Source organism: Callithrix jacchus, chromosome 11 (assembly GCF_049354715.1).
Source record: "Callithrix jacchus isolate 240 chromosome 11, calJac240_pri, whole genome shotgun sequence".
NCBI lineage: Eukaryota > Metazoa > Chordata > Mammalia > Primates > Cebidae > Callithrix > Callithrix jacchus.
This window is the reverse complement of record NC_133512.1, coordinates 118,082,489-118,094,909: the sequence shown is the minus strand read 5'-3', so window position 1 is coordinate 118,094,909 and position 12,421 is coordinate 118,082,489. Positions and strand designations below refer to the sequence as shown.

At 43.5% G+C, this 12,421-nt stretch overlaps 1 pseudogene; it reads right to left on the bottom strand.

Annotated features, from left to right (window-relative positions):
- Positions 1-1,359: 1,359 nt before the first annotated feature.
- On the bottom strand, positions 1,360-1,430 carry LOC144578468 (U4 spliceosomal RNA; annotated as a pseudogene).
- Between the last annotated feature and the right edge of the window lie 10,991 nt (positions 1,431-12,421).

The window sequence follows — 12,421 nt, the reverse complement described above, 5'->3', positions numbered from 1 at the left end:
AAGAGATGTCCTTAAGCGCTAAGTGAACCAGGCCCACAGGACTAGGGAGAGGAAGGCAGGCCCCTTGGGAGGCTTTGCCAAGAGCTATATAATTAGTAACATGCCTCTCGGCATGTTAGAAGTAGAAGACACGAGGAATTCGGGGATGACAACTCATAATCTACTCCAAGGGTCTATGCTTAATAGACACTCTAAAGGCACAACACTCATCACGTCCAGCTCAGTTGGGTAGTTGATGGCTCAGTACCCATGACATCAAGACACACTGAGGGCAGATGACAATCCTGCACCCATTCCTTTTTTCCCTTCTGCTGTATGTACTTGCTCCTGCGTTACATGCATTGGCCTGGTTTCTCCCTGCCCTGCAGCTCTGCAATGAAACTCAGGATCTGATTTCTCCCGACTTTTGACCTTGGACTCACTGTCTGGCTGTAGTTGTTTAAATTTCTGATTCTGTAAAAGGCCTTTGGGTCACAGTAACTAACTCCTAAGCTCTGAGATTCCCAGTCAGGTGAGAAGGAAGAGCTTGAAGGGACTCTGCACTCACTGCGCTTGGCTAACTTGGCGATGTAAAGAAACTTTCTCCTTCTAGAGGTGAATTCCAGCTTTTACAGTGAGAAGAGCCAAAATTCTGAGCCGGCAGCGCCATTCCCATCCTCCCCCCGTGCTGGCCGAGTCCCCGGTCTTCTCCCTCCTCCCAACACTGCTCCGAAGCCTCTGCTGTTTTACGTCATCCTGCTCTGTCGGCATCATTTGTTGACCCTCCTGTCCTCATACTTTGGGGGCAAGGAAAATCACAGAACGATTTCTGTTTTCTTGCCCTACTGAGAAACTCTGAAATGGTTTGTGCCCCTCATGTAGTCAGAGAGACCTTGAACAGAATCCATTCTGCTGGATTCCTCGTGGCACCATTTGGAATACAAAAGGCCCCGACAGGCATCAGCCGTCTGCCGTTTGAGATAAGGAAGGAGACGGTGAGCCTCTCTTTCATGGAAGTCTGTTTCCTGGCTCTGGATTTGACCTGTGTGCAAATTTCCAGGAAGGCTTGAGCATAATGATGCTATCAACCCCCTCAAATGCCCTTGAAGGTGGCCTTACAGAAATGGTAGCCTTGTGGTATGGCACAAAGGGATGCTGGCTACCTGTCTACACCTGCTCACCAGTCTGGCTGAGCCCTGCGACTGGCTGGGCCTGTCCACAGCACTGAGGCTCATGGGGACAACTGTAGCTTTGTGCATGCCCATCAGGGAAGTGTCATTTATGCTACGGGGTGGGACTTGCTGCGTGCCCCTCCTCCAGTAACCATCTGTACGCTCCTCTTTTTCTTCATGCTGGTCTTTTTCTCTCCCCGACTTTTTCTGAATTTCAATTAGCAATAATCATGCCTTGGATACAGCTCATTGGCTACAATACTGCCACTGTGCAAAGCTCTGGCCATTTTTTTTTCTGCAGGAATCTGTCCACGGGCCAAACCCCAAAAGTTTCGAGTCTTGAGCCAACTCATCAACAAGGGCCAGTCCAACAAACCTGGATTCAAACACATCCAGTCTTCTGGTTTTGGTGACTGTCAATGCCAGACACACTCTAGCGGGGATGAGGGGTGGGAAGGGGTTTGTCCAACATGAGACCCCATGACAGCTGGCCATGGAACTTGGGAAGCCATTGCCATTTTTATCACCCATTTGTCACAATAATACTGAGACTCACCTGTTTCAAGATCCCTGTTTCAAGGGTGGTGTCCTGGAACCACCTCAAGTGGTGGCACCCTCCTCAGCCACCTGCTGGCATCACTTACAGACCACCTCCCAGTCACATCTCACTTTCTGACGTGGCCTTCATCGGGTCCAGCCCAGGCCACTGGCCAAACACATGTGTTTTTAGGGTAAATGATTCCTTATGAGTGACCATCTTCCAACAGCCTCATGCCAATTGCTGCTTGTATTTACATACACTGTCCAGCACTGGGTAAAGCACTTAGTAGGCTCTTTATACAGGGTACCATTTTCATTATCATTGTGCTATGTGGTGCTTTCTAAATAAACAGTTTTTGAGTTCAGAACCAAATTGTCATCCAGGCATTCGAGCCGTGAAGTCTTGCCATGGTCTCAAATTCAACATAATTTTTTGTTTTTGTTTTGAGACGGAGTCTTCCTTTGTCGCTTTATTGCCCAGGCTGGAGTGCAATGGCACCATCTCGGCTCACTGCAACCTCCTCCTCCTGGGTTCAAGCAATTCTCATGCCTCAGCCTCCCAAGTAGCTGGGATTACAGACATGCACCACCATGCCCAGCTAATTTTTGTGTTTTTAGTAGAGATGGGGTTTTGCCATGTTGGCCAGGCTGGTCTGGAACTCCTGGCCTCAAGTGATTCACCTACCTTGGCCTCCCAAAGTGCTGGGATTAGCCACCCTGCCCAGCCAAATTCAACATAATTAAAACTGAATTCATTCCCTCCAAATCAGGTTTTTCCTTCCAACTCCTCTATTTCTGTTACCAATTTCTCAGTCTCTGGGATTAAAAAACCTGAACATCTTCCCTCTAAATCCTCTCTAACAATTATCTCTCATATTTAATCAGTTTTCCGATACTTTAGAATAGATTCTTTTTGAATGCTTCCCTAACCCAGTAGTTCTCAACCCTAGTTGTTCATTAGAATTATTAGAGGAGCCATTTTAAAATGAAGATGTGGGTTACGCCTGGGACCACCTCCCTCATACCGCTGTGTGGGTTATTCACTGCGCTAGGGTGAGGGGGTGGTTCCAGCTCATGCTCAGCTTGCTAAGCCTTTGGCCCTGGCATTGAACTACCTTTGATGGCAGAAAAGGGAGCCTTTTTGAACTCAAACAAAGGCACTGTAAGGGCTAAGAAAGGCCTAGCCATTCCCCTGAAATTCCAATTGAGCAGATGTAGGCATTTATATTTTAAATAGGGAAATATATAAACTTTACCCTTTTTTTTTTTTTTTTTTTTGAGATGGAGTCTCCCTTATAGCCTGGCTGGAGTGCATTGGTGTGATCTCAGCTCATTGCAACCTCTGCCTCCCAGGTTCAAATGATTTTCCTGCCTCAGCCTCTCAAATAGCTGAGATTACAGGCACACACCACCACATCCAGCTAATTTTTGTATTTTTAGTAGAGACGGAGTTTCACCATGTTGGCCAGGATGGTCTCGATCTCATGACCTTGTGATCCACCTGCCTTGGCCTCCCAAAGTACTAGGATTATAGGCATGAGCCTCTGCACCCGGCCAACTTTACTCTTAAACAGTCGTGTTCCCTTCTCCCTCTTTTTTGTGATATTATTATTATACATTTTACTTCTTTGTGTCATACATCTAACAGTACATGTTATAATTATCACTTTTTAATTTTTATTAAAAAATTTTTTTTAATTTGAAATGAGGTCTTGCTATGTTGCCCAGGCTGGTCTCAAACTCCTGGCCTCAAGTGATCTGCCCGTCTTGATCTCCCAAAGTGCTAGGATTATGGCTGTGAGCCACTGTACCTAGCTCTAATGATTACTTTGAAAGAATCTGAACGAAGAAGACCAAGTACATATTTATAGAGTTAGTTATATTAATCTTCTTATTTACCTTCCTGTTCCTCTTGATTTCTTCCTATGGATTTGAGTTCCCATCTGGTGTCATTTCCTCACTCCAATATAGCTCTGCTCCCACCTGCCTCCTTTGTGCTGCTATTGTCAAGTATATTATATTTTTACATGTCATAGGCCTAAAAATATAATTCTATACATATTATTTTACACGGCTGCTTTTTAAGTGAACTCTAACTCAAAAACCATAAAATTCACCCCTTGATGGTTATTGGTGACTAAAGATGAGCATCTTTTCCTGTGCTTTTTGGCCATTTTTCTCTCTTCTTTGGAGAAATGTCTATTTCAATTCTTTGATCATTTTACAAATTGGGTTGTCTTCTTATTGTTGAGTTGTAGGGGTTACTTTTTTTCTTTATCTATCCTTTTTTGTTTTGAGATAAGGTCTCACTCTGTTGCCCAGGTTAGAGTGCAGTGGCATCATCTTGGCTTACTGCAGCCTCCACCTCCCAGGTTCAAGAGATCCTCCCACCTCAGCCTCCTGAGCAGCTGGGACCACAGGTGTGCACCACCATACTCAGCTAATTTTTGTATTTTTTTTTCACAGAGCTGGGTCTTCACCATATTGTCCAGGCTGGTCTTGAACTCCTGACTTCAGGTGATATACCCACCTTGGCCTCCCAAAGCACTGGGATTACAGGCATGAGCCACTATGCCCAGCCTAGGAGGTTTTTTTTTTTTATTTTCTTGATATAAGTTATTTATCAGATAAGTGATTTGCAAATGTTTTCTCTGATTCTGTGGGTTGTCCTTTCACTTTCTTGATGTCCCTTACAGCACAATTTTTTTTTTAAAAAAACAGAGTCTCACTTGATCACCCAGGCTGAAATGCAGTGGCGCTCGCTATCTTGGCTCACTGCAACCTCTGCCACTCTGGTTCAAGCAATTCTTCTGTCTCAGCCTCTGAGTAGCTGGAATTATAGGCGCCTGCCACTGTGCCTGGTTAATTTTTGTATTTTTAGTAGAGACAGAGTTTCACCATCTTGGCCATGCTGCTCTTGACCTCCTGACCTCATGATCCACCTGCCTCGGGTTTCCAAAGTGCTGGAATTACAGGCATAAGCCACCGCGCCCAGCCTACAGAATTTTTTAACAAAAAATACTGTTTTAATTCTGATAAATTCCAGTTTATCTGTTTTTTTTTTTCCTTTTGTTGCTTTTGCTTCTGGTGTCATGTTTAAGAAACTGTTGCCTAGTTCGAGGTCATGAAGATTTACCTGTATGTTATCTTTTTTTATGCCTCTCACAGCTGAAGAATACCTGTATTTTCTTTATACATTTTATCATTTTAGTTCTTACATTTAGGTCTTGGAACCCATATTGAGTTAAGTTTTGTATGTGATGTAAGGTAAGGGCCCAACTCCCTTCTTTTATATGTGGATATTCAGTTGCCTCAGCATCACTTTCTATAAGACAGTTCTTCCCTTGTTGAATGGGCTTGGCATTTGTATTTATTTCCTAGGGCCACTGTAGCAAATGACTCCAAACTGGGTGCCTTAAACAACAGAACTTTTCTTACATCTCACAGTTCAGGAGGACAGAAGGCCAAAATCAAGGTGTCATCAGGGTCGGTTCTTCTGGAGGCCCCGAAGGATAAACCATCCTACCCCCGTCTCCATGCTTGTAGCTGCTTGCAGCCCTGGGCATTTGTTGGCTTGTAGAGGCAGGACTCCAATCTCTGCCTTCATCACGTGGCATTCTCCCTGTGTCTTTCTCTCTGCATCCTTTCTTCTAGGACACCAGTCATATTGGAGTCAGGACCCATCCTGATCTCAGGACCTCATCCTAACTTAACTAATTATATCTCCAAAGACCCTGTTTCCAAACCAGACTACATTCTGAGGTTCCTCATGGACATGAATTTTGAGATGACACTGTTCAACCTAGTACAATCCACCCACTGGCACGCAAAATTCACATCCATCCCATGTGAGCAATACACTCACTTTACCCCAAGACTCACAAAAGTTTTAACCCATCCAGTATCAACTCTAAATCCCAAGTATCATTTAAATATCAACTCAAGAAGTTCCAGAATATCTAAAAAGGTATGGGTGAGACTCTGGGAATGCTCCATCTTGGGACAAAATTCCTCTCTGTTCATAGACCTGTTAAACCTAGAAAATAAGTGATCTGTTTTCTAAATGCAGTGGCAGAACAGGCATAGGATGGACATATTTCCATTCAAAAAGGGAGATAAATGGAAGGAAAATGTGGCAGGGGGAGTTATTGGTCTAAAGCAAGTCTGCAATCTAGCAGGGCCAATTCCATTAGATTTCAAAGCCTGAGAGTAATCCTCTGCGGCTCAATGCTGTGTCTTCCGGGCCTCTACGGTAGCCCTGACTTCGCGCTTTCTGCTTCTGCAACCACAGCTCTGTCCTCAAAGTCGTTCTTCTTCCATTTTATTCTATCTCTTTCTCATTCAGTCTAGCCTGGCAGTGTTTGTGTTGGTATAAAATTCTCAAAAACCTTGTTGGTTTTCTGTGATATTAAGGGAATCCACACCGCTAGACATGAGGGTTTGTCACTGATTCGTCCTGGAGAGTTACATTCCTGCCTTCTGCTGAGATGGTTGGATCCATGAGTCACCCGCCTGATCTCCTTAGCAAATGGGTTGTTGAGGCACGGCCATGATGTTTTCTCTAGAGCACACTTTCTCATCTTTTGCAATGTGAATAAACTGAGAGCATTCCAAACCATGAAGTTCTGATTACCTTTTGCTTAACCATTTCTTCCTCTATTTCTTTCCTTTTGCATTTTACTATCAGCAGCAAGGAGGAAGCAGACCATGTCTTGGATATGTAGATTAGTATTTTCCATCAATTTTGGGAAGTTTTCAGCCGTTATTTCTTCTTTTAAATTTTTGTTTTATTTTAAGTTCCAGGACACGTGCAGGATGTGCAGGTTTAAATGTGTGCCATGGTGGTTTGCCGCACCTATCAGCCTGTCACCTAGGTATTAAGCACAGCATGCATTAGTTATGTTTCCTGATGCTATCCCTCCCTCCGTGCCCCACTGACAGGCCCCAGTGTATGGTGTTCCCCTCCCTGTGTCTATGTATTCAATTATTTCTTTGAATATTTTTTTCTGTCTCTTTCTCTCTCTTCTCCTTCTGGTACTATCATTATATGTATGTTGGTGCATCTAATGGTGCCTCACTTTTCCTTGAAGCTCTGTTCATTTTTATCCATTGTTTTCCTCTTATAATTGCATAACCTCTGTTGATCAGTCTTTAAATTCACTAATTCTGATTTTTATTTATTTATTTAGACAAGGTCTCATTCTGTTGCCCAGGCTGGAGTGCAGTGGCACAGTCACAGCTCACTGCAGCCTTGATCTCCTGGACTCAAATGATCCTCCCAGCTCAGCCATCCAAGTAGCTGGGACTACAGGTATGCACCACCATGCCCAGCTATTTTTTTAATTTTTTTGTAGAAATGGGGTCATCTCTCTATGTTGCCCAGTCTGGTCTTGAACTCTTGGGCTTAAGTGGTCTTCCTGCCTTGCCCTCCCAAAGTACTGGGATTACAGGCATAAGCCAGCACACCTAGCCTGATTCTTATTGTTGTCAGAACAAATCTGTTAAGTCCCTGGAGTGAATTTTTCATTTTGGTTGTAGTACTTGATATTCTCTATTTGATAAGACATTGTCCTCATATCTCCCTTTACATCCTTTTGCCCCATTGTTAGCGAGGGCCTAGCAGCATGAAGGTTCCCTCTGATGGCTCATGATAAAGTGCAGCCTTGGGTATGCCCAGAATGTTCTCAACTACCAACCAGGGAAGAGTGTAATTTTACTTCCAAGCCTGAATTCCTAGGAGTTGCCCTGGTAAGAGTAGTTTATTGTTCAGTCATTGTTTAAGGCCTTTGTGCCAACGAGCCTTCTGCTCTGCATTAAAGGGCCTGCGTGTGGCTTAGAGAATGTTCTCAAGTCTGCCCCATGCAGCCAGAAACGTGCACACCCTTTCCCGACCCCAAGAGCTGAATGTGCATCCAGGGTGCTTTGATTTCTCTTTCCTTGGTTCTCTGTATGAAATTTCTGTCTGCTCTGCCGTTTTGCTGTGTCATGGAGCTGCCAGCCTCCTCTTAACTGCTCCCTTTCAAGGTCTCTGTTGTTTTCCACAATACCCTTAGGCAGCGTTCTCCAGGCTCTGTTCCAATAAAGCCTGTGTCCTCAAGTAGAGCTCTTAAGCTCTCTGTCCTATTGGCTGCTTTTCTTCCTGGAAGAACCCCGGTGACACTGCATCAGGGCTGGGGTGGGGCCCTGTGTTGCCTGTAGTGACACCTGGCTCTGTGGGTGGGCGGTGGAGGAGGCAGGGGAACCCGCTGATTCTCTTTGCTTGACCCTCCTGGTATAGAACCTCCTCCATTCTTCAAACTGGCTGGGAGGAGAAAGGGGAAGTGATCGGATCCCAGTATTCTCAGCCTGCCATGCCTGGAACAGTTTCTCCCCTACAGTTGGGGTTGGGTGAGGGGAGGGACCAGATCCTGCCTGGAATACAGCAGAGGACGGGGAGGGGACGAGAAACCCTGGCGGCCTCCCCCTACCTGGGTAAAACTTGTAGTCACAGACTGGGAGCTGGGAAAAGTCTTGCCAAGAATAGAGCTCTCAGGTACAGCTTCCATAACAGGGAACGGGGATGAGGAGTAAAAGAATGGGTCATGCCTTAAATGCCATAAACTGACTGATTGTTCTTACCAAGATTTAGATTCTCTTGAATAATATTTCTATGCCCTTAGGACAATTTCCAGATTTTATATGATTGTATTCTGTTTTGCAATTTTTTTAAATTGTCCTTGAGACAGCGTCTCCCTCTGTCACCCAAGCTGGACTGCAGAAGCACCATCACAGCTCACTGCAGCTTCTGTTTCCCAGGCTCAAAGGATCCTCTCATCTCAGCCTCTTGAAGAGCTGGGGCCACAGGTGTGTACCACCATGCCTGGCTATTTTTTTTTTTTTAATTGTTTTTGTAGAGACAGGGTCTCACCAAGTTACCTAGGCTGGTCTTGAACTCCTGGGTTCAAATGAATCTCTCACCTCAGCCTCCTGAAGTGCTGAGATTGCAGGTGTGAGCCACCATGCCCTGATCATTTATTCTTTAATATTCTTCACTCATCAGTGAAGACTTATTTTGAGTGCACAGCCCATGATGGCAAGCCTGCCTCTGAACCCAGTAGCATTTGTTTTGTGCTACTTTGCCCAGTTAGCTACCTTCTGTGCAAGAATGTCGCCTCCCTGGCTGGGCCATGAGATGCTCTTATGCTTTTTTATATCTCCAGTACCCCAGATACTCAGTAAATATGTTAAATGCTATGAAACACAAAGCAGTATGGACAACAGAGGAATAGCCTGTAGCAGACATCTATGTGACTAATCCCAGTGATACATCCACTCAATATACTTTTCTTTTTTTGTAACAGCTTTATTGAGATATATTTCATATACCATACAATTAACCCAGTTAAAGTGTACAAGTCAATGGCTTTAATAAATTCATGGAATTTCACAACAATTACCATAATTCTAGAACATTCCCATCTTAGCCTTTCAAAGTACTAGGATTACAGATGTGAGCCCCTGCGCCTGGCCAAACAAATTTTAACAGAAAAAAAAAATTATTTTTCACAAATTCTGAGGAAGTTTGAACAACACTAATCCATGGAAGGCCAAGGACATAGACTACAGAAAAGAGCTAGATTCATAATCTCTAATAGCACCAGGGTGCTGGCTCCAGCTCTCCCCTCACTTATTCTAGTTACATGGCCAGAAACTCAATCCCTCACAGCTCCAAGTTTACATCTCGCAATTCTGACACCATGGAAGGGTTGCTCATGTGGTTCATGTGTCCACGTTCCTAGCAGAAGCAGATCTGCTGCCTGTCCCCTGCGCCTCACAGTACATGCCAACGCCCATCCCCAGCAAGACATCTTATATGCAAAGTTATTTGGCTGGGTACAGTGGCTCACACCTCTAATCCCAGCACTTTGGGAGGCTAAGGTGGGCGTCATCTGAGGTTAGGAGTTCAGGACCAGCCTAGCCAACATGGTGAAACCCTGTCTCTACTAAAAGTACAAAAATGAGCTTGGCATGGGGGCAGATGCCTGTAATCCCAGCTACTTGGGAGGCTGAGGCAGGAGAATAGTTTGAATCCAGGAGGTGGAGGCTGCAGTAAGCTGAGATCATACCACACCAGGCTGGGTGACAGAGTGAGGCTTCATGAAGAAGGAGAAGAAGTAGGAGGAGAAGAAGAAAGAAGAAGAAGAAAAAGAAGAAGAAGGAGGAGGAAGAAGAATATGAAGGGGAGGAGGAGGAGAAGGAGGAGGAGAAGAAGAATAAAATAAAAGCAAAGCTACTTTCTGGAAAGATGTATAGGACTTAAAGTGGTCACTGGGGATCTAGGGATAAGGGTGGAGGAGAGGGACTGTCACTTTTTATACTTTTTATCATATGCATGAATTACTTAAAAATTATTTAAAACAAAGTGAATCTTTAAAGATTATTTAAAACAAAGTGAATGTTTATAAGAAAAAATTGCATATTGGAGAAAAGATAGGAAAGAAATATTCCAAATGCTAGCAAGTGACAGATGTATTAAGACAATGAGGTCATGTGTGATTGTTTTCTGTTTTCAATTTTTCCCCAAATATTTTGGTAAAGTGATTATATAATTTTATACCAAAGATAATTTTTAAAAATAGAACCATATAAAAGCTAAAGAAACCCTTCAGAGATGTTGTTGGAAAACAAAATATAAATGAAATAAGCAAACAAATACATACTCTCCTCCCAAATGTATCATTTTGGGAAAAACCTCTGGATTTCCATAAGTTTTGCATAAAGCAGGGCTGACCCAGACACCCTCTCTCCTTTTGGTGCTGGCAGTCACAGTTGCTACTGGCTAGTACAGGAATCAGAAAACTGAGCAAAGAACCTTTTCTGTCATCCATGTTGGCCCAAGTCTGGTCTGGGGTAATAAGCTCAGAAATAGCAGTGAGGTTTTAGAAGCCTAGACATGATGATAAAGCTCCTTGATAAAAGAAGTGAAGTTAGGAACAAAGCCTGCTTGACAGCTCCAGTGTTGCTGAACATAGTCCACCGGGATCTATTCTACAGGGAACTACTCAGCCACAGACCTAGCTGCAGGGATGACCTTGGATTGCTGTTAGCAGATTCCCTTCAACCTCAGCCCTGATATGCCTCTTTCTCCTTCCCTTAGTAACCTCTTATATAATCCCTATAAGACTCCCAATCTCTCTGAGGCTTTCCCTTAATCTCTAAACTCTGCCCTAACAAAGGTTTCTGGTGATTCTCTCTCCTGAGCACTTGCCATGGCTTTTACTGTGTCACCAAATACATGTCAGGGAGCAGAAAAGTTGAGTTGATGACTAGAAAGAAGATGACTAAAGTGACCATATTTCTAACAAATAATTTTAAGTGTGGATCAGGCACAGCCAGGCAGAATGAATCAGGGACTGGAAGAAAGCCAGCTCTGTCCTTTCTCTCCAGCTCCAAGACTCAGCCCCAGGCTGTAGGAGTAGGAATAAGGTAGTTAGGAGTGGTATTGGCTTTTCTATGGGACTCTCCATTGCTTTTAGAATTCTAAGCTTAAGAGATATTTCCTTATATTATTTGTTTATTGATGTTATTACTTCAGCTTGGCCACCATATTTTATACATAAGTGCAAATTTGCTTCATAGTTTGCCTATGGTTGTGTGTTAATGCTGGTATAGGCCATCAAAACCCAGAGCATCTCAACATTTAAGGATGTCCTAGGGCTGCGTCTGACCCTTCTAACCCTTCCATTCAAAAAATCAAGCTGACTCCCAAGTTGGGGGAATTAGGGATTCCTTTTCCGAGAGACATTCTCAACCTTGTGTAAGAGAATAGGATGGCAATGAGAACACACAGACGCAGAGAGGGGAACATCACACACCTGGGCCTGTCAGTGGAGGGATAGCATTAGAACAAATACCTAATGTATGCAGGGCTTGAAACCTAGGTGATGAGTCGATGGGTGCAGTAAATCACCATGGCACATATATACCTATGTAACAAACCTGCACATTCTGCACGTGTCCCAGAACTTAAATAATAAACATAATTTTTTAAAAAAGAGAATAGGATGGAACAAGATGGGTGGCAAATAGTACTGGCCTGAGACCAAATTCAGAGCTAGCAAACTCCTGGAATAGAAAGTTGCCCCTTTGTAATATACATCTAGAAACTCCTGAGATTCTGCTAGTTTCCTGCTATTAACCTGAATTTGCTTTTACTTAATGGATTCTGGTCCCTTTCTCTGGTCCTGTTTTAAGCTCAGACCATGATGTCCTGGGGCTTGAGGGTGAGGAGCAGGAGCCTCTGTAAGGGGAATAAGGATGGTGTATAGAGGGGCACAGGGTAGGTAAATCCAGGAGTTTTCAGAGGGTGTCAAGATTCCATATGCCAGTTTCAAGCCTGTACAGAGCTAGGAGCCTCTGAGGCCGGATCAGGATTTAAGAAAAAAGAGAGAAGAGACCAGAAACAAAACAACAAAATAAGAGTATGAAAGCTGGGGGGCTGGCAAATGCAATGTGACATTTTGTTCTTTTTTTTTAATTGATATATAATAATTGTATATATTCGGGGGTATATGGTGATGTTTTGATATATAATATGTAGCAATTAGATCAGGGTAATTAGTATATTCATCATCTCAAACATTTATCATTTCTCTTTTTTAAATTCTGTGGAATGAAATCTTAAATTATGGTACATATAAAAAATTCATGAGACATTTCTCTTTTGTAATGAATAAGGCAGTGGCCAATTA